Source organism: Dendrobates tinctorius, unplaced genomic scaffold (genome assembly GCF_039654945.1).
Source record: "Dendrobates tinctorius isolate UK_male_01 unplaced genomic scaffold, ASM3965494v1 ptg000128l, whole genome shotgun sequence".
Lineage (NCBI taxonomy): Eukaryota > Metazoa > Chordata > Amphibia > Anura > Dendrobatidae > Dendrobates > Dendrobates tinctorius.
Window position 1 is genome coordinate 18,881,769 of NW_027361796.1, and position 20,479 is coordinate 18,902,247.

Sequence of the window (20,479 nt, forward strand, 5' to 3'; positions counted from 1 at the left end):
GGGCAAAATTGTTTGGTGAATTGGAACACGCGGGGTTAAAATTTCGCCTCACAACATAGCTTAGGACGCTCTCGGGGTCCAGATGTGTGACTGTGCCAAATTTTGTGGCTGTAGCTGCGACGGTGCGGACACCTATCCCGGACATACACACATACATACATACACACTTTGAGCTTTATATATTAGATGTATATACAGTGGGGAAAAAAAGTATTTAGTCAGTCAGCAATAGTGCAAGTTCCACCACTTAAAAAGATGAGAGGCGTCTGTAATTTACATCATAGGTAGACCTCAACTATGGGAGACAAACTGAGAAAAAAAAATCCAGAAAATCACATTGTCTGTTTTTTTTTCATTTTATTTGCATATTATGGTGGAAAATAAGTATTTGGTCAGAAACAAGCAATCAAGATTTCTGGCTCTCACAGGCCTGTAACTTCTTCTTTAAGAGTCTCCTCTTTCCTCCACTCATTACCTGTAGTAATGGCACCGGTTTAAACTTGTTATCAGTATAAAAAGACACCTGTGCACACCCTCAAACAGTCTGACTCCAAACTCCACTATGGTGAAGACCAAAGAGCTGTCAAAGGACACCAGAAACAAAATTGTAGCCCTGCACCAGGCTGGGAAGACTGAATCTGCAATAGCCAACCAGCTTGGAGTGAAGAAATCAACTGTGGGAGCAATAATTAGAAAATGGAAGACATACAAGACCACTGATAATCTCCCTCGATCTGGTGCTCCACGCAAAATCCCACCCCGTGGGGTCAGAATGATCACAAGAACGGTGAGCAAAAATCCCAGAACCACGCGGGGGGACCTAGTGAATGAACTGCAGAGAGCTGGGACCAATGTAACAAGGCCTACCATAAGTAACACACAACGCCACCATGGACTCAGATCCTGCAGTGCCAGACGTGTCCCACTGCTTAAGCCTGTACATGTCCGGGCCCGTCTGAAGTTTGCTAGAGAGCATTTGGATGATCCAGAGGAGTTTTGGGAGAATGTCCTATGGTCTGATGAAACCAAACTGGAACTGTTTGGTAGAAACACAACTTGTCGTGTTTGGAGGAAAAAGAATACTGAGTTGCATCCATCAAACACCATACCTACTGTAAAGCATGGTGGTGGAAACATCATGCTTTGGGGCTGTTTCTCTGCAAAGGGGCCAGGACGACTGATTCGGGTACATGAAAGAATGAATGGGGCCATGTATCGTGAGATTTTGAGTGCAAACCTCCTTCCATCAGCAAGGGCATTGAAGATGAAACGTGGCTGGGTCTTTCAACATGACAATGATCCAAAGCACACCGCCAGGGCAACGAAGGAGTGGCTTCGTAAGAAGCATTTCAAGGTCCTGGAGTGGCCTAGCCAGTCTCCAGATCTCAACCCTATAGAAAACCTTTGGAGGGAGTTGAAAGTCCGTGTTGCCAAGCGAAAAGCCAAAAACATCACTGCTCTAGAGGAGATCTGCATGGAGGAATGGGCCAACATACCAACAACAGTGTGTGGCAACCTTGTGAAGACTTACAGAAAAAGTTTGACCTCTGTCATTGCCAACAAAGGATATATCACAAAGTATTGAGATGAAATTTTGTTTCTGACCAAATACTTATTTTCCACCATAATATGCAAATAAAATGACAAAAAAACAGACAATGTGATTTTCTGGATTTTTTTTTCTCAGTTTGTCTCCCATAGTTGAGGTCTACCTATGATGTAAATTACAGACGCCTCTCATCTTTTTAAGTGGTGGAACTTGCACTATTGCTGACTGACTAAATACTTTTTTTCCCCACTGTATATATATATACACACACACATACATATATATATATATGTATATATATACTAGCTGAAGAGCCCGGCGTTGCCTGGGCATAGTAATCAACTATGACATCGGCGGCCGTGTCCACCGCCGTCCCATCAGAGTCGGGACCCGCCGAGGCCTCCTGTTACCCACGCTCCTCCGCGCTCCCTCATTCTGCCTTCCGCTCTGCTGCGTTCCCGTGCATGCACCCTAGGCCGCGGGCGCGCGCCCGACAACTTTCTTAACCTGGCGGTTGGCGTCTCTGAGGGACAGGGTCAGAGAACCACTTCCTGGCATGAGGTATTTCAGGCGTCTCCCATAGTGTGAAGATGCGTGGTTATTGTGTGCTACTCCCTGCACTGATCTGGCCACCTATAGCCTGTCTATAGCCTTCCTCCTTGTCTGGTGTTACCTCCTGTTCCTGTCTTCCTCGTCTCTGTCTCTGGTTCTGTTTCCTTCCTACCTGCCCATCTTCCGTTCTGCCTTATCCTGTATTCTACTCAGTGTCCTCCCTGACCCCCGTCTGGTATATGTTCCCCTGTGCTTGTCTGGTCCCCTGTCCTGGTGTTCCTGCCTGCTGTCTGTCCGTTGTTATACTAGTTCATTCGGCAAGAAGAAGTTGATAAACTCCAGATCCTGGCGATCATCCTGAAAAACCCGCGTGCGATCGCCTCCGTGGATGGCAGACCTCTACCTGCGCTCATCACCATGGTTACTGCTGAGGTGAACCTACAAGTTGGAGCTCTTCATCTGGAGAAAATAGCTTTTTATGTCCTGCCTAAATTGTCCCACGCCGTTCTCCTTGGATTACCCTGGCTCAGGTTGCACGAATCAGTTTTTGATTGGCGCTCAAGGGAGATTCTGGGATGGGGCCACTCCTGCCATGAACGCTGTCTACGGGCCATTGTCGGTCCCCGTCCTCTGCAAATGCCAGCCGACCTTCCGGGACTTCCCGCGCCGTATTACGCATATGCCGATGTCTTCAGTAAAAAGGAAGCGGATTCTCTGCCGCCGCATCGGTCCTATGACTGCCCAATCGACCTGATTCCCGGAGCCACCCCTCCCAGAGGGAGAACGTATCCACTTTCCCCAGCAGAGACCTCGGCTATGACAGAATACATACAGGAGAATTGGCCAAGGGTTTCATTCGGAAGTCTTCGTCCCCTGCAAGCGCAGGTCTTTTCTTTGTTCGGAAGAAAGACGGATCCCTTCGGCCATGTATTGATTACCGGGGCCTGAGCAATATCACCGTCAAAAATCGGTATCCTCTTCCGCTAATCCCAGAACTCTTTGACCGGCTGAGGGGGGCCGGGTCTTCACTAAACTGGATCTGCGGGGAGCTTACAATTTAATACGAATCCGGGCTGGGGACGAGTGGAAGACGGCCTTCAATACCCGGGATGGTCATTATGAATATTTAATAGTATAACGTGGCACAGCTGTGTCGGTGCACAAAAGAAGGTTCCCACACCAGTATAGAATAATCAAAAAATTTTTGGCACTCAACTCGTTGCAAAGATGAAGAATTTTTATTTTGCAGTCACAAATATAGACGTTTCGGCTGTATCAACTAGCCTTCATCAGTAAACAAGACTGCTCCTATCTCTATAATTTTCTGGACATTATATTGTATGACCAATAGTAAATTAGGTGCTATTGGAGGTGATACCATCCACCATGTAAGAACTGGTATATAAACCTGTAGATTTCAATGAGAAGGGGTAGTAGAGAAATATTCCAAACAAGATCATATACAGGATTATTAGATCTGTGACTTTGAAAAGCTCCAAAGGTTGCACCAACCAGAAGTTGGCATAAACATCCTATGGCTATGCCTGAAGGGAATTGTCCCAAATGGGATTATTTGTGGGATTGTTAAACCCTGTGACTCATAGAAAACCCCAATTTCACGCTGTAAGAACAGCAGCTGGCTGTAGTTTCAAATGTCTTGTTGGTGGGTGGCAGCAGGACCTGTGTGAACACGGCATTCACCGCTGGTGTGGCAGCAATCCCACAAATAATCCCCTGATGAAGGCTAGTTGATACAGCCGAAACGTCTATATTTGTGACTGCAAAATAAAAATTCTTCATCTTTGCAACGAGTTGAGTGCCAAAAATCTTTTGATTATTATGAATATTTAGTCATGCCGTTTGGACTCTGCAATGCCCCAGCTATGTTCCAGGAATTCGTTAACGAGGTTTTTTGGGATTTGCTGTACTCCTGCGTGGTGGTATACTTAGATGATATTCTCATCTTCTCACCCGATCTATCCTCTCATTGGAGAAGTGTACGCCTTGTCTTGCATTGCCTTCGGGAGAATCATCTCTACGCTAAAATTGAAAAGTGCCTCTTTGAGCAAACTTCGTTGCCCTTCTTGGGATATATAATCACGGATTCCGGCCTGAAGATGGATCCAGAGAAGCTCTCTGTGGTACTCAAGTGGCCTCATTCCGTTGGAGTGAAAGCCATCCAGCGCTTTCTTGGATTTGCTAATTATTACCGACAGTTTGTTCCTTATTTTTCCACAGTGACCAAGCCCATCACGGCCCTGACCTGTAAAGGAACTAAGTCAAACAGCTGGTCTCCTGAAGCCGAGGACGCCTTCCTTGCCCTGAAACGCTCCTTTGCGTCAGCACCGATCTTACATCGCCCGGTAGCCAGTAGGCCCTTTGTCCTTGAAGTGGTTGCCTCGTCCACCGAAGCTGGGGCGGTCCTTTCCCAGCAAGCACCATCAGGGCGCCTGGTCCCCTGCGGGTTTTTTTCTAAATCCTTTTCGTCTGCTAAGTGCAACTACTCCATCGGAGACTGGGAGTTGCTGGCCATCAAGATGGCTCTGGAGGAATGGCAGTACCTGCTCGAAGGGGCAGTGCACCACTTTACTATCTTTATGGACCACAAAAACTTGGTCTATCTTCAGTTCGCTCAAAGGCTCAACTCCACACAAGCCAGATGGTCTCTGTATTTTTCTCATTTTGATTTCAAGCTCCATTTTCGACCAGGGAATAGGAACATTAAAGCGGATGCACTCTCCAGGTCTTTGCAGTCACCTGAGAGTCCATCATATATCATCGAGCCTGCCAAAGTTATCACCATGGCTCCTGTGAGCCTCTCCACTCTTCTGCCAGGCAAAACCTTCGTCCCTCAGAACAAACGGTCGGAGGTGCTGCGCTGGGGGCATTCCTCCAAGATTGCTGGGCATGTTGGGACCAAGAAGACCATCTTGCTTCTCTCCCGTTACTATTGGTGGCCCTCTCTTCGCCAAGACGTGATGGACTATGTAGCTTCCTGCACAACTTGTGCTCAGAACAAGTTGCCGAGGAGCCTGCCTTCCGGCCTTCTTCACCCGTTACCTGTTCCGGAGGCTCCTTGGTGGCAAATCGCCATGGATTTCGTGACAGACCTGCCTCGCTCAGCTGGATGCACTACCATCCTAGTCATAGCAGATCGCTTCTCCAAGATGGCCCATTTCATCCCATTGCCCGGATTGCCATCAGCTCCGAGGTTGGCCGAGATCTTCATCCACCTGATCTTCAGGCTGCATGGTCTTCCTCAACGGATTGTGTCTGATCGAGGAATCCAGTTTACCTCTCGATTCTGGAGGGCCCTCTGTCGGCTTATGGGTACATGTCTGGACTTCTCCTCCGCCTATCACCCTCAGACCAACGGGCAAGTGGAATGGATTAATCAAGTCCTGACGTCCTACCTACGTCACTTTTCCAACGCCCATCAAGACAATTGGGTCTCTCTTCTACCTTGGACGGAATTTGCCCATAATAATCATCCCATTGAATCCACCTCCAAGTTGCCGTTTTTTGTGGTCTCAGGCCAGAACCCTGGTGTTCCGCTGCCCATTTCCACGTCGTCAGGGGTTCCCGCAGCAGATGCTCTCGCTACAAAATTTTCACAAGTCTGGAAGGAGACCAAGGAAGCTCTCTTGAATTCCAGTGCCCGGATTAAGAAGCATGCGGATAAAAGACGGAGGGACCTTCCTCCTTACCATCCTGGCGACAAAGTCTGGCTTTCAATCAAACATATCCACCTGAAAGTCCCTTCTTACAAGTTGAATCCCCGATACATCGGGCCTTTCGAAGTGCTTGGTCGCATCTACGAGACGGCTTATAAATTGAGGTTGCCAGCTTTACTCCGGGTCCCTAACGCCTTCCATGTCTCGCTCCTTAAACCTGTGGTTCTTAATCGCTTTCAACCAGCTCCTATTTCTTCCCCTCCGCCAATTGGGACTGATAATGTCTTTGAAGTCATAGACATTCTATCCATGAAAATAGTCAGGGGAAAGACTCTTTTCCTTATCAATTGGAAGGGATTTGGTCCCGAGGAGAGGTCCTGGGAGCCTCGAGAGAATATTAATGCTCCTCGTATCCTGAAGAAGTTTTTGGCCAATCTCAGAAAGGGGGGATGTAAGAGGGGGGTACTGTGACATTGGCGGCCGTGTCCACCGCCGTCCCATCAGCGGCGGGACCCGCCGCAGCCTCCTCTTAGCCGTGCTCCTCCGTGTTCCCTCATTCTGCCTTCCGCTCTGCTGCGTTCCCGTGCACGCACCCTAGGCCGCAGGCGCACGCCCGGCAGCTTTCTTAACCTGGCGGTGGGCATCTCTGAGGGGCAAGGTCAGAGAACCACTTCCTGGCATGAGGTATTTCAGGCATTTCCCATAGTGGGAAGACGCCTGGTTATTGTGTGCTACTCCCTGCACTGATCTTGCCGCCTATAGCCCGTCTATAGCCTTCTTCCTTGTCTGGTGTTACCTACTGTTCCTGCCTTCCTTGTCTCTGTCTCTGGTTCTGTTACCTTCCTACCTGCCCGTCTTCCGTTCTGCCTTATCCTGTATTCTACTCAGTGTCCTCCCTGACCCCCGTCTGGTATACGTTCCCCTGTGCCTGTCTGGTCCCCTGTCCTGGTGCTCCTGCCTGCAGTCTGTCTGTTGTTATACTAGTTCCTGGGGCTAACCACGCCTGCCTCTCTCCGCATTCTGTGCCCTAGTCCTGTTACCCACTGTGGGTATTTGATGTCTGGTCTCGCTATATGTGTCCTTTTTCGGTACTCCCTATTCCGGTACCGTAGGCCCTGTCCGGCAACCCAGTCCAGCTCGTAGCCTTCCCAGTCCTTTGAGCCTCCCCTCTTAGCTCCAGCTGTCGCGGTTCTGACCCCCGCGGTCCTGCCCCTAACGGTCCCTGTATAGGGGTCGGTTCCACCTGGCGCGCTCGGCCGGGGGGCTCCAGGTCAGCGACCCAGAGGGTCCACTCTCGGATGCTGCCTATCCCTGAGAATCACACCAACTGTGGTTAGTTATAACAAATTATAATGATTATATTGCACATAAAAACCGTGCATCTAATCCTATCCTGTGTGATACTGTCTGCTGAGCCGTGTATCTAATCCTATCCTGTGTGATACTGTCTGCTGAGCCGTGTATCTATTCCTATCCTGTGTGATACTGACTCCTGAGCTGTGTATCTCATCCTATCCTGTGTGATACTGCCTGCTGAGCCATGTGTCTATTCCTATCCTGTGTGATACTGACTGCTGAGCTGTGTATCTCATCCTATCCTGTGTGATACTGCCTGCTGAGCCATGTGTCTAACGGTACTGTCACACTTAGCGATGTACCAGCGATCCTGACCAGCGATATGATGCGGTCAGGATCGCTGGTACATCACTAAGTGGTCGCTAGTGAGCTGCCACACAGGCAGATCTCACCAGCGACATCGCAGGGGTCGGGGATCGCTACTTACGTGTCAGACGAAGCGATGAATATGTCCTCCCGCCCGCGTCCACGCGTCGCTTGTCGTCACAGCAGGAAGCCCAGCAGGAAGCTGACGACGAGAAACGGCCCAGGACATTCTCGTGCGATCAGCGATAACCAGCGGGGGAGCGGTTGGAGGTAAGTATCACACATAGCGATATCGCTAGCGATATCACTATAACGTCACAAAAACCAGTGACGTTATAGCGATATTGCTAGCGATATCGCTTAGTGTGACAGGCCCTCAATCCTCTCCTATGTGATACTGACTGCTGAGCTGTGTATCTAATCCTATCCTGTGTGATACTGACTGCTGAGCTGTGTATCTAATCCTATCCTGTGTGATACTGACTGCTGAGCCGTGTATCTAATCCTATCCTGTGTGATAGGGGGCTCCCCCTGCAGTCTGTGTCAGAGGGTGGTCTGTGTTGGCACGGTAATAAATTGTGTTATTTCCAGCTTTACAGAAGGACGATAACACCATAGAAATGATAAGAATAATAGGCCTCAGTTACCACAACTGTCTACAAAGAAAACTGTTGCTGATAGCAACCAATCACAGCTCATTTTTCATCTTTTAAACAGCTCTGGGACAGCGTGGTGAGTTTTGAGTGGCGACTTTTGTGTTTCGACTTTTATGTGGCGAGGTTGGTGTATGTGTGGTGAAATGTGTGCTGAGGGTGGCATATGTGTTGAAGCACGTGGTAGTGTGTGGCGCATTTTGTGTGTGTGTTTATATCCCCGTGTGTGGTGAGTATCCCATGTCAGGGCCCCACCTTAGCAACTGTACGGTATATACTCTTTGGCGCCAACGCTCTCATTCTTTAAGTCCCCCTTGTTCACATCTGGCAGCTGTAAATTTGCCTCCAACACTTTTCCTTTCACTTTTTCCCCATTATGCAGATAGGAGCAAAATTGTTTGGTGAATTGGAACATGCAGGGTTAAAATTTTCCTCACAACACAGCCTATGATGCTCTCGGGGTCCACACGTGTGACTGTGCAAAATTTTGTGACTGTAGCTACGACGGTGCAGATGTCAATACATACAGTACATAGACTTTTTCCCCATTATGTAGATAGGCGCAAAATTGTTTGGTGAATTGGAACGCGCAGGGTTAAAATTTTGCCTCACAACATAGCCTATGACGCTCTCGGGGTCCAGATGTGTGACTTTGCAAAATTTTGTGGCTGTAGCTACGACGGTGCAGATGCCAATACAAATACACTTTTCCCCATTATGTAGATAGGGGCAAAATTGTTTGGTGAATTGAAACACGCAGGGTTAAAATTTTGCCTCACAACAAAGCCTATGACGCTCTCGGGGTCCAGACGTGTGACTTTGCAAAATTTTGTGGCTGTAGCTACGACGGTGCAGATGCCAATACATACACTTTTTCCCCTTTATGTAGATAGGGGCAAAATTGTTTGGTGAATTGGAACACGCGGGGTTAAAATTTTGCCTCACAACATAGCCTATGACGCTCTCAGGGTCCAGACATGTGACTGTGCCAAATTTTGTAGCTGTAGCTGCGACGGTGCGGATGCCAATCCCGGACTGACATACATACACACACCCATTGAGCTTTATATTTTATATATATATATATCAGCCAGATACCCTCATTAACAAAATGGTACATAAAGAGTTAAATAAAAGACACACACACACACACGAGAGTTGCGTGAAAAGCAATATCTGATTATTTTTCAAAAAAAATTTTGAAAAAATTGCGTGGGCTCCCGCCTTATTTTCATAACCAGCAGAGGGAAAGCCGATGGCTGATGTTAATATTCTGGGAAGAAGCCAAAAAGGTTCCCAGGCTATTAATATCAGCTCCCAGCTGTTTGCTTAGCCTTTACTGGCTAGTTTACAGAAAAAAATTAACATGGGGTCCCGCTATAAAATCGAACCAGTAAAGGCTAGGCAGACAGCTGTGGGCTGATATTAATAGCCTGGGAAGGGGCCATGTATATTGGCACCCCTCCAGGCTAAAAACATCACCTCTCAGCTGCCCCAGAAATGGTCCATCTTATAGATGCACCAATTTTAGCACTTAGCCTCGCTCTTCCCACTTGCCCTGTAGAAGTGGCAAGTGGGGTAATAATTGTGAGGTTGATGTCACCTTTGTATTGTCTGGTGACATCAAGCCCACAAATTAGTAATGGAGAAGCGTCAATAAGACATCTATCCATTACTAATCCTATAGTTATATGGTAAATAAAGACGCAGTCAGAATAAAGTCCTTTAATTGAAATAATCACAAAGACTCCTTCATTGAATCTTAATTTACCATACTTACTGCATAGCCTAATCCCCCACTCCCTCGATCTCCTGCAACAAAAATAAAATAATAAACCAACAAAATACTCCCTGTCTGACGTAGTCCATTTACCGAGTGTCACACGATGATCTCACGTGTAGAACAGTCACATTGAGAAATGTGACTGCTCTACACGGCCTCCGGTGATACACTAACAGGAGAAAATCGTTCCTGTAGTGCATCACTGAGCGTTCACAGGAGTTCGGGCTCCCACTTACGGCACCGCTGCTTGACAATTTTCTCAACCAGCTGTGTCGCAAGTGAGAGCACGAACTCCAGTGAACTCTCACGGCGGCACAATGATACACTGCGGGAGGATTACCTCCTGTCAGTGTATCACCGGAGGCTGGGTAGAGCGGTCACATCTCCCGATGTGACTGTTATACATGTGTGATCGTTGTGGGACACTCATTATTAAATGAACTACGGCGGAAAGGTAAGTATATGTTGTTTTATTATTTTATTTTTGATGCAGGAGATCGGGTGCGTCGGGGATTAGGTGTTTGGTCAGTATGAATTTTTTTTTTGTTTTACAAACACAGTCGCCGGATGATGGGACTACTGTCCTATCATCGTCTCTTGCTGTCACTGTTATATGTGACAGCAGACATAGGCGGATGGGAGTAGTAGTCCCATCAGATGATGCCTGGCTACACACACAGACAGACACCCGCAGACAGACACCTGCAGACAGACACGCACATGTTCTCCGCTCACACACATATTCTCCGCCCACACATATATTCTATAACCACACATATATTCTCTACCCACACATATATTCTCCACCCAAACACTCTTCGTCCTTCCTTTCTGCAGTGTTTTTGGCACGCAAATCCGCAAACCTTTTTATACCTGCAGTTTAGGGGTGCGTCTTCTAATCTGGTGCGTCTTATAATCCTCAAAATACGGTAACAGCCTCGGTTTTCCATGTAAATTTAAAGTTTGTCTTTCAATAGTCAAGGATATTAGGTGAAATGTTCAAGAGTAAGGTCTCTGTTTTAGAGGAATTTAATTTATATCCCGACAGCTGTCCATACGCCTTCAAAGTGACTATGAGGTTGGGGAGTGTTATATGAAGTTTATTGAGGGTCAGTAAAACGTCATCAGCAAATAATGAAATCTTAAATACCTTATTCTTGACATCCACCCCTGAGATATTATGATTTTGATGTATCATTGCTGCTAGAGGCTCTATACATATTACGTATAGCAGGGGGGAAAAGGGGCATCCCTGCCATTAGAGATGAGAAAAGAGGGGGAGATACAAAAGGCCAATTTCACCGAGGCTGATGGGGATCTATACAATGCCTTTAATGCTGTAAAAAAAGCTCCCGAGATGCTAAATGTTTTCACTGTTTCCATTTTCAAATAAACAAGAAAGACCAATTAAGTCGGTCAAATGCTTTCTCTGAGCCTAAACTTAAATTAAGCGTTTGTGTTTTATATTTGTTGGACACATCAATCATATCTATTGCCCTTCTGGTGTTGTCCCCTCCCTGGCAAAAAGGGACAAAGCCTACCTGATCTTTACTAATAAGCCGGGGTAGCCACTGATTAAGTTTATTAGCCAACATATGGGTAAATATTTTCAAGTCTGAGTTTAAGGCCGGGATCACACATGCGAGCAACTCAGACGAGTCTCAAATCTTAATACCCAGCACTGCTGCCAGCACTCGGGAGTGGAGCGTTCAGCTGCATAGAAATACATGCAGCCTCACGCTTCACTCCCGAGTGCTGGTGGCAGTGCTGGGTATTGACATGCGAGACTCGTCCAAGTTTGTCGCATGTGTGATCCCAGCCTAATAGAGCTATTGCACAATAATTAGAGCTATCCAGAGGGTCTTTTTCCACCTTAGGAATAAGTATCAAGTATGACTGTGACAGGGTATCTGGTATGGGAGAGCCCTCCGTGAATGAGTTAAACAGTTTAGTCATGTGGGGGATCAGCTCCTCTGCAAAAGTTTTATAGTAAAGATATATCAGTCCGTCTGTGCCTGGAAACTTTCCCAAAGGCAAGTCTTTCAAACTTTCAGCTATTTCCTCTTGGGTAACCAGAATATTAAGAGAGTTTATCGCTTCAGACGCCAGGACTGGTAAATTTAAATTGGATAAATTATTTTTCAATAGGGAGTCTCTATTATTTTCATCCGAAGGAAGCGTATCCTGGATATTATATAATTTACTATAGAAATTTTAAAATAATTTAGAAATCTCAAACAGATTGTAGTGTATAGTGCCATCTTCACTTCTTATTGTTTGGGGATTTGAGGACAAAGCCCTCTCCTTCAATTGCCTCGCCAATAGTGTATGCGCTTTATTGCCATTTTCATAATATTTTTGCTTTGTGTATAAAAGTGGTTTCTCTACTTTCCAAATAGATAGGTTTTATTTCTAATCTCTACCACCCTCCGAAAAACCTGCAGAGAAGGAGATGCAGTTAGTTTATGTTCTTCTCTTTTGAGTTGCAAAGAAAAATTATTATATTCAAGTTAAGCAATTTTTTTCAGTTTGGAACCCTCCTTAATACAATGACCACTCATTACTGCCTTATGAGCCTCCCACAGCATTGAAAGAGAAGAAACCGAGCCCTCATTTAGGTGGAAAATGTCAGACATATGCTCAAGTAGAGTTTTTCTAATGTTGAGGTCCTTGACAAGAAACTCATTCAGGCGCCAGTGGCAGGCCCGAGTTGACGACTAAGAAGACTTCAGGTCCAACAGAATTGGAGCATGATCGGACCAAGTGATTTGTCCCATCTCCACCCTTTTCAACATTCTAAGAATTAAAATTTTTTAAAAAAAATCTATTCTTGTATGTGTATGGTGAGGCAGGGAGGGAAAAAGTAGGCCCTCTCCTTAGGATGATCTATTCTCCATAAATCAAACATTGAGTTGGCCCTAATCAATTTCCTAAATTCCAACGCTAACCTGACTAGGTCTTTTTACTGTCATTGTAAGCTGACTAGGCCTGGGGAAAAGAATTTAGTGCAAAGTGCCTGTATGATCATAATGCGTCTCCTGTAGAAACACTACCTCTGCTTTCTGAGACTTCATCTCCTGCAAGGCAAGTCCTCTCTTTCTAGGGGAATTAAGATCCCTTACATTAAGTGAAATTATACGAGTCACAATGTAAGCCTAAGGACCAGTGTCTGCAAGTGTCGAGCGCACTACTCACATATGTGAAAGACCCTGGGCCTATTTCCCATCCTGAACCTCCTAATATTTGCCAGATTACCTTACTTTCATAGGACTTTTTCCACTTCATCTGAACAATCTGAGCTATAACGAAAGGGAATGGTAAACACACAAGGTTAGGGAAAACACAAAGACACAAACAAGTTTTAAGAAAAATTATATATTTCAGTTAACATAAAACTATATTTCACAGGAAGAACACCTGGCTAGGGTTTACTCCTGTGGAACAAAATGAGCCCATCAGGAATTTGATGTAAATAAGTTAACCCCAATATAAAATACTGTGGGGATAGGGCCCGAAATTTAACCTGAGCAGGGAGAAGAGAGATCCAAAGGGAATAACAAACACCTTTACAGTGCATCAGGCAAGAGCCCCCCCAAATCTATATTGTTTATAACACACGAAAACTCAGCATGCCATATAGATAGCTCCACAAATATCAATAATCAGCATAAAAGCGAACAAGTAACGGCCAGTACCTAAAAAAAGAAACAGGCATATGATCTCAATCAGATGCAACAGGAGAGAAGCCCCTACAATAATGCACTACTACAGTAAAAGTCAGCTCAACGAGGTCTATCAGGGGAACTTCTTCCTCCAATGCCCTCCAAGCTTGGTAATCTAATAACTTTTCTTCTTTTTTGCTTCCAAATCGGCTGTGGTGCTCCTGGAGGCTAAGGGGCATCCCATTCCACTAATTTAGGAGGTTGTAGATTAAGGACTTTGCAAAAAGCTGGCAAGTCCACCAAAGAAAGCAGAGTCGCAGAAATTCCTTCACAACGGGCTGTTAGTGCAAAAGGAAACCCCACCTGTAGGGGATCTGGAGGTCCTTCAGGATGATTAATAAAGACTTAAGAACTCTTTTGCAGGGTAATACGAGACAGATACAGAAATATCTTGATTACGGAGTCCATGTAGGATAGTTCCCTCTGAGACCAGGACTTTAGTCATAATCTTTTCTTTAACCTCATAGTCATGGAGGCAGCATATGATGTCACAAGGAAATGGCGTAGACCCTTTTGGTTGTAAGGGTTGTTTTTTTTTTAGAGTGGCTGTAAGAGATAAGTGGGCCGACCACTCACCATATCTCCTCCCCAAGGGTGTGGTTCGGGAAGTTAAAATACGTACCACTGAGTTTTTTTTTCTGTCTGTGTTTGGAGGCAAGGAAGTCTCCATTCCAGAGCTCCAGTGGAAGCTGACGTTTCTTGTATCCTTAGCGGAATATCTTTTGTTATGCTGCTTTGCAAGAAAGGCCATGTTTATTTTGTTGAACCTTGCACTGGTTTATGCCGTGTTTAAATAAACCAGTAGAAGGAACATACCTGTGTCTACCTCTGAGAGCAGCCGAATGAGCCAATCTATCACACTATATATAGTATGATGAACTCCCCACAGGCCTCTAAAAAAAAAAAAAAAACCTCTCCTACTTGTTCCCCAGTTGAACTAGTGATGACGGATACGGGAGGCCGTCTGAGCCCGCATCAATGGCAGGGACACGACCTTTGACATACCTATATGTCAAAGCAGGGCAGGTTTCAGGTTTTTGTGGGCCCCGGGCGAAAGAGTCTCAGTGGGCCTCTTTAACATATTACATGAGTGATATCTATTGTAAATTCTACAATAGCTCATAAACCAGACAGTATAGTCCTTCATACCATATTATGGGCACCACATAGCGCTCCATACTGAATAATGAGCCCCATATATTGCTCCATACAGTATTAAAGGGAAGGTTCCACGTTTGTAAATCTTTAATAAATCAATGTAATGTAGCATAACATGCTGTTATAACCAAGCTTTGATTGCATTTGAAACATATTTTGCGTGTTCTAGGAGTTTAAAGAAGGCACTGGGGGCTGACATCTTGCTTTCACAGTAGTAACACCCCACTTTCAGTATCATAATACTGCAGCCCATGGTCACAGGAGATGACAGACGCCGACCCTATCTATTATAATGGAGCTGTCACTGCTGTGAACTGGGCACGCCTCTGTGGGCTGCACAATTCACAGTAGTGGGAGTGTTCTGCTGCCGTTTTCATGGAGCCCTCGGCTGTCGACTGCTCTTGATTTGTCTCCTGTCAGTAGGATCTGCTAACAGAACAGATCCTAGCAGATCCAGCAGAACAGATCCTAGATTGACAGGAGTAAAATGCGGGAGAAAAGCATGGGCAGAGTAGCAGAGACTGCAAAGACAGCAAGGAGGAACAATGTACAATCAGCATTAATGGAGCAGGAGCTGTCGGAGCTGTGACTCATCTCTCAGTATGTGTACAGTTTTGAGCATCGGTGCTCAGGAAGGATATAATAGAACTAGAGCAAGTACAAAGGAGGACAACAAAATTAATAAAGGGAATGGGGGAACTACAATACCCAGAGAGATTAACAAAATTAGGATTATTTAGTCTAGAAAAAAAACGACTGAGGGGCAATCTAATAACCATGTATAAGTATATAAGGGGACAATACAACACAGAGAATGCCCCCCTGTGACCGTCACATTCCTTGTTTATACCAAGGAATGTGACGGTCACAAGGGGGCATTCTCTGCATCTGGAGGAGAGAAGGTTTTTCCACCAACATAGAAGAGGATTCTTTACTGTTAGAGCAGTGAGAATCTGGAATTCCTTGCCTGAAGAGGTGATGATGGCGAACTCAGTCGAGGGGTTCAAGAGAGGCCTGGATGTCTTCCTGGAGCGGAACAATATTGTATCTTACAGTTATTAGGTTCTTTAGAAGGACGTAGATCTGGGGATTTATTCCGACGGAATATAGGCTGAACTGGATGGACAGACGTCTTTTTTTCAGCCTTGCTAACTATGTTACTATAAGATAAGAAGGCACCGCAGGTCTGCAGTGAATGGCCAGGCATTGTGGAGGAGGGTGAGAGATACATGTAGTCAGGCTGAAAGAGACATATGGAGACTGATGGGAGAGAGAGACATATGTAGTATGATGGGTAAGACATCCTGCCGACAACTCCTGCTCCGATAATGCTGCTCCATACACACCAGATGTCTTCACTCTTCCTCCTGTCCACTGTCTTCTGCTCTTCTGGAAACAAGCTGTGCTTCCGATGCAGTAACTGCTGGTGATAGCAGATCACAGGGCAGTCACCCACAAAATGGCGCTGCCCTGTGATGCTACTCTTCATTCTGCCCCAGGGGTACTAGAACACCATAAAGGGAAATGGCGATGTTAGCAGTTACTGCCTCAATTTTCCAGCTAACAGTAAAGCTGGTAAGTCTTACTATAGCTGCTTGAGGTCTAAAACGCAAAATGCTCCCCAGTGGTAATTATATATTTGTAAAAAAAAAGATATATTTTTTATATAGAAATGTTTGCAAACATTGCATTAATACATTTTAATTACTATTTTAAGCTTAATTTGACAAAAAAACAAGCTACAAGAAAACTGGTGGCACCTTACCTTTAAGGGCACCACATAGTGCTCCATACAGTATAATGAGCCACTTACTGTATATTGCGCCATACAGTATAATTAGCACCATTTATTGCTCTATACAGAATAATGAGCCCCATTTAATGCTCTAAACAGTTTAATGATCTCCTTATATTGCTCCATACATAATCAGCCCCATATAAGGCTGCATACAGTATATGATGGGCCCCATATAATGCTCCATAGATATTGGTCCTGATATAATGCTCCATACAGAATGAGCCCCATATAATGCTCCAATGTATGATGGGCCCCATATATTGCTCCAAACAGAATGGGCCCCATAAAATGCTCCATATATAATGGGCCCCATATGATGCTCCATATATAATGATCATATAATGGGCCCTATATGATGCTCCAGTATATAATGGGTTCCATATATGATGCTCCAGTGTATGATGGGCCCTATATAATGCTCCATATACAATGAGCCCCCCATATATGATGCTCCAGTGTACAATGGACCCCATATAATGCTCCATATATAATGGGCCTTGTATATAATGTTCCATATACTGTATAATGGGTCCCATGTATGATGCTCCAGTGTATGATGGGCCTCATACATGATACTCTAGTGTATCATGGGCCCCATATAATGCTCCATATATGGTGTTCCTCATATGATGGTCCCCATATATTGCTCCAAACATAATAAAAAAATGAAATGCCTCTCCTCGCTGGCCGCTGCTCTGCTCCGGACTCCTCAGCATTGGCGTCTTCTGGCTCTCTGTACTGTGAGTGTTCAGGAAGAGGGTGCAGACTGGTCACGTCATCGCATCATCTGACCTGAATCGTCACAGTCAGAAAATGCAGAAGCGATGGAACACGGAGAGGTAGGTATTGTAAGTGCCGGGGCCCTGAGCAAACGTGCGGGGTGAGGCCACATGCGGGTGCTGGCACTGACACAAGCACCGGTCCCCCATAACGTGCTTGTGTCCCTGAAGGCGAGTGGACACCCTGCCTGCTCAGGGCCCCGGCAATTGTCTGGGTGCGCCGTTGCCCGGGTACGCCGTGTTCTGACACCAGCCCTGTGCCAAAGGTCGTGAAGAGGTTAAAATATATTTTTCTTTAAAATGTCACAGTGTTTCAGAGTTAAACATAACTAGCAGAGTCCATACAGCCAGTGTCTGATGCATCCTGCCTGTAGATTTGACAGCGTTTATCAGCTGACTGATTCACTTTAATGACTGCTGTAAAACAGTATATCAGCTGTTAAAGGGTTAATCTAGATTGTTCTTTTTTTTTTTTATAGAGTCACTGAATGTAACTGCAAAGGGAAGAGTATGATAGGGTGGTTTCTGGTATAACTGTATTAACCACATACAGTACAGGAAACCATATTTATGTTGCCAACATCACAATCCCTCGCTATGCAACTATTTAAAGGGAATCTATCACCTATTTTTTGGACTATCAGCTGCCGGCACCACCATCAGGGGCTTATCTACAGCATTCTGTAATGCTGTAGTTAAGCCCCTGATGTAACCTGAAAGAGAAGAAAAACAAGTTATTTTATAATCACCCAGGGGTGGTCCGGGTCCGGTTCGGGTCCGGAGGGTGTCGCAGTCCGGGTCTGGCGCCTCCCATCTTGTAGCGATGACGTCCTCTTCTTTGCTTCCCGTCGCGGCTCCGGCGCAGGCGCACTGCTCTGTTGAGGGCAGAGTACTGCAGTGCCCAGGCGCCAGACCAGGTCAGAGAGGTCCGGCGCCTGCGCATTGCAGTACTCTGCTCTGCCCTCAACAGGGCAGATAAAGTACGCCTGCACCAGAGCCGCGACGGGAAGCAAAGAAGAGTCTCTCACCGCTAGAAGATGGGAGTCGCCTTTAAATAGTTGCATAGGGAGGGATTGTGATGTTGGCAACATAAATATGGTTTCCGTATGCTGTTGATAAGCCTCCAGATGGCGGTGCTGGCAGCTGATAGTTGAAAAATGGGGTGACAGATTCCCTTTAAGAATAGCAGATAAAACTTTGTGTTTTTCACGTGAATGTGCTAGGATAGGGTATAAAAAATGGCCAGCAGGTGTCAGAAATGTTTAACAAATATGTCATTTGTGAAGAAAGGGACATTTTTATTCACTGATGGACACAGACAGAAGAGGGCCGCTGTGTAAGAGCAATATATGGGCCCTTTTCATCCCAATAGTTCATGATAATGCACAATTCCACCTACTTCTGATGTGTAAATGGCTCCCTTACTTGTTGGGCCCCTTTGCAGCGGCACAGATTGCACCAGTGATATGTTTGCCCGTTTTTATTCTAAGGCTACAGCCACACTATCAGTATGTAGTCCGCATTTCACATCAGTATTTGTAAGCCAAAACCCGGAGTGGGTCAAACATGCAGAATTGGTGCACTTGTCTCTATTATACCTTGTCCTCTGATTGTTCCTCACCTGGTTTTGGTTTACGAATGCGGAGAAAAAATACTGAACAAACACTGATAGTGTGGCCGCAGCCTAACATTGATATACTGTATGATACAAATGAAGAGGAAGTCCAGGCTGGGGCTGATCGCTGACTTCCTCTTCATGGTCAATTCAATAGAAGGCGGGGAAAATGATGTCAGCTCTTCTTGGGCGCTGGGTTCATGTGTCACAAAAAAACCACACAGGGGCCCCAGGACCGCGAGTGCCGACACTGCGGGAACGGCGCCAACATGGGAGGAGAGTATAGGCTTATCTTATCAGGACCAAGCAAGGGGTATGTGAAGAAGTCGTCCAAGTAGTGGACAACTTCTTTGAAGCGAACCTGTCACCTGTTGTGGCACCTATAAGATGCAGCCACTGCCTTTCAGGGCTTATCTACAGCATTCTATATTGCAGGCATACTTATCTGCCCTGTTGAGGGCAGAGCAAAGTACTGCAGTGCGCAGGCACCGCGAAAGGTCAGAGAGGCCCAGCGCCTGCGCACTGTAGGAATCTGCCTCTGCCCTCAACAGGGCAGATAAGTATGCCTGCACATGAGTGCAATGCCGGGAGCGATGAAGCAACAGGAGGGTGGCGTTGCAAGAAGATGGGAGGTGCCGGACCAGGACCAGCGTCACCCATTGGACCAGACCGCCCCCCCGGTTGAGTATAATAAAACTTATTTTGCTTGCATGTCAGATCGGGGATTTATCTACAACAAGAAGAAATGCGTAGAGCAAGACAGGGAGGGGGGAGCAGGTGAATAAGCCCCGCCCAGCGGACCGGACAGCGGCAGTTTACATACATCTGAACCGATATAAACAAGGTATTTATGCCTGAAAGGTGCGTGGTCAGGGGGAAGTAAAAGTACCAAGAGAATCCTTATGTGACACACAATTGAATGATATCATTATATGATATCTCAGAAAAGGGGTGACAGATTCCCTTTAACCCCTTCGTGACCGGGCCAATTTTTTAAATTCTGACCAGTATCACTTTATGTGGTCATAACTCTGGAATGCTTCATCAAATCCCAGTGATTTTGATACTGTTTTTTCACGGCACATTATAATTTATGATAATAGTAAATTTAGATTGATATGTTTTGTGTTTATTTATAAAAGTATCAGAAACTTGACAAAAATGTAAAAAAAATTGCAGTTTTCAAACTCTGAATGACTATCCCTTTAATCCAGATAGTCATACCACAGAAAAACATGAATAAACCACATTTCCCACATGTCGGCTTTACATCAGCACAATTTTTTAAACTGTAATTTATTTTGTTAGCCTTTTAGGAGGTTTAAAAATGTAGCAGCAATTTTTCATTTTTTCAAGGAAATTTACAAAATTTATTTTTTTGAGGGACCTATCCAGGTTTGAAGTGACTTTAGGGGTGCTATATATTGGAAAACCCCAAACGTGATACCATTTTAAAAACAGCACCCCCTGACATATTGAAAACCGCTGTAAGGTAGTTTATTAACACTTCAGGTGATTTTCAGGAATTAATGCA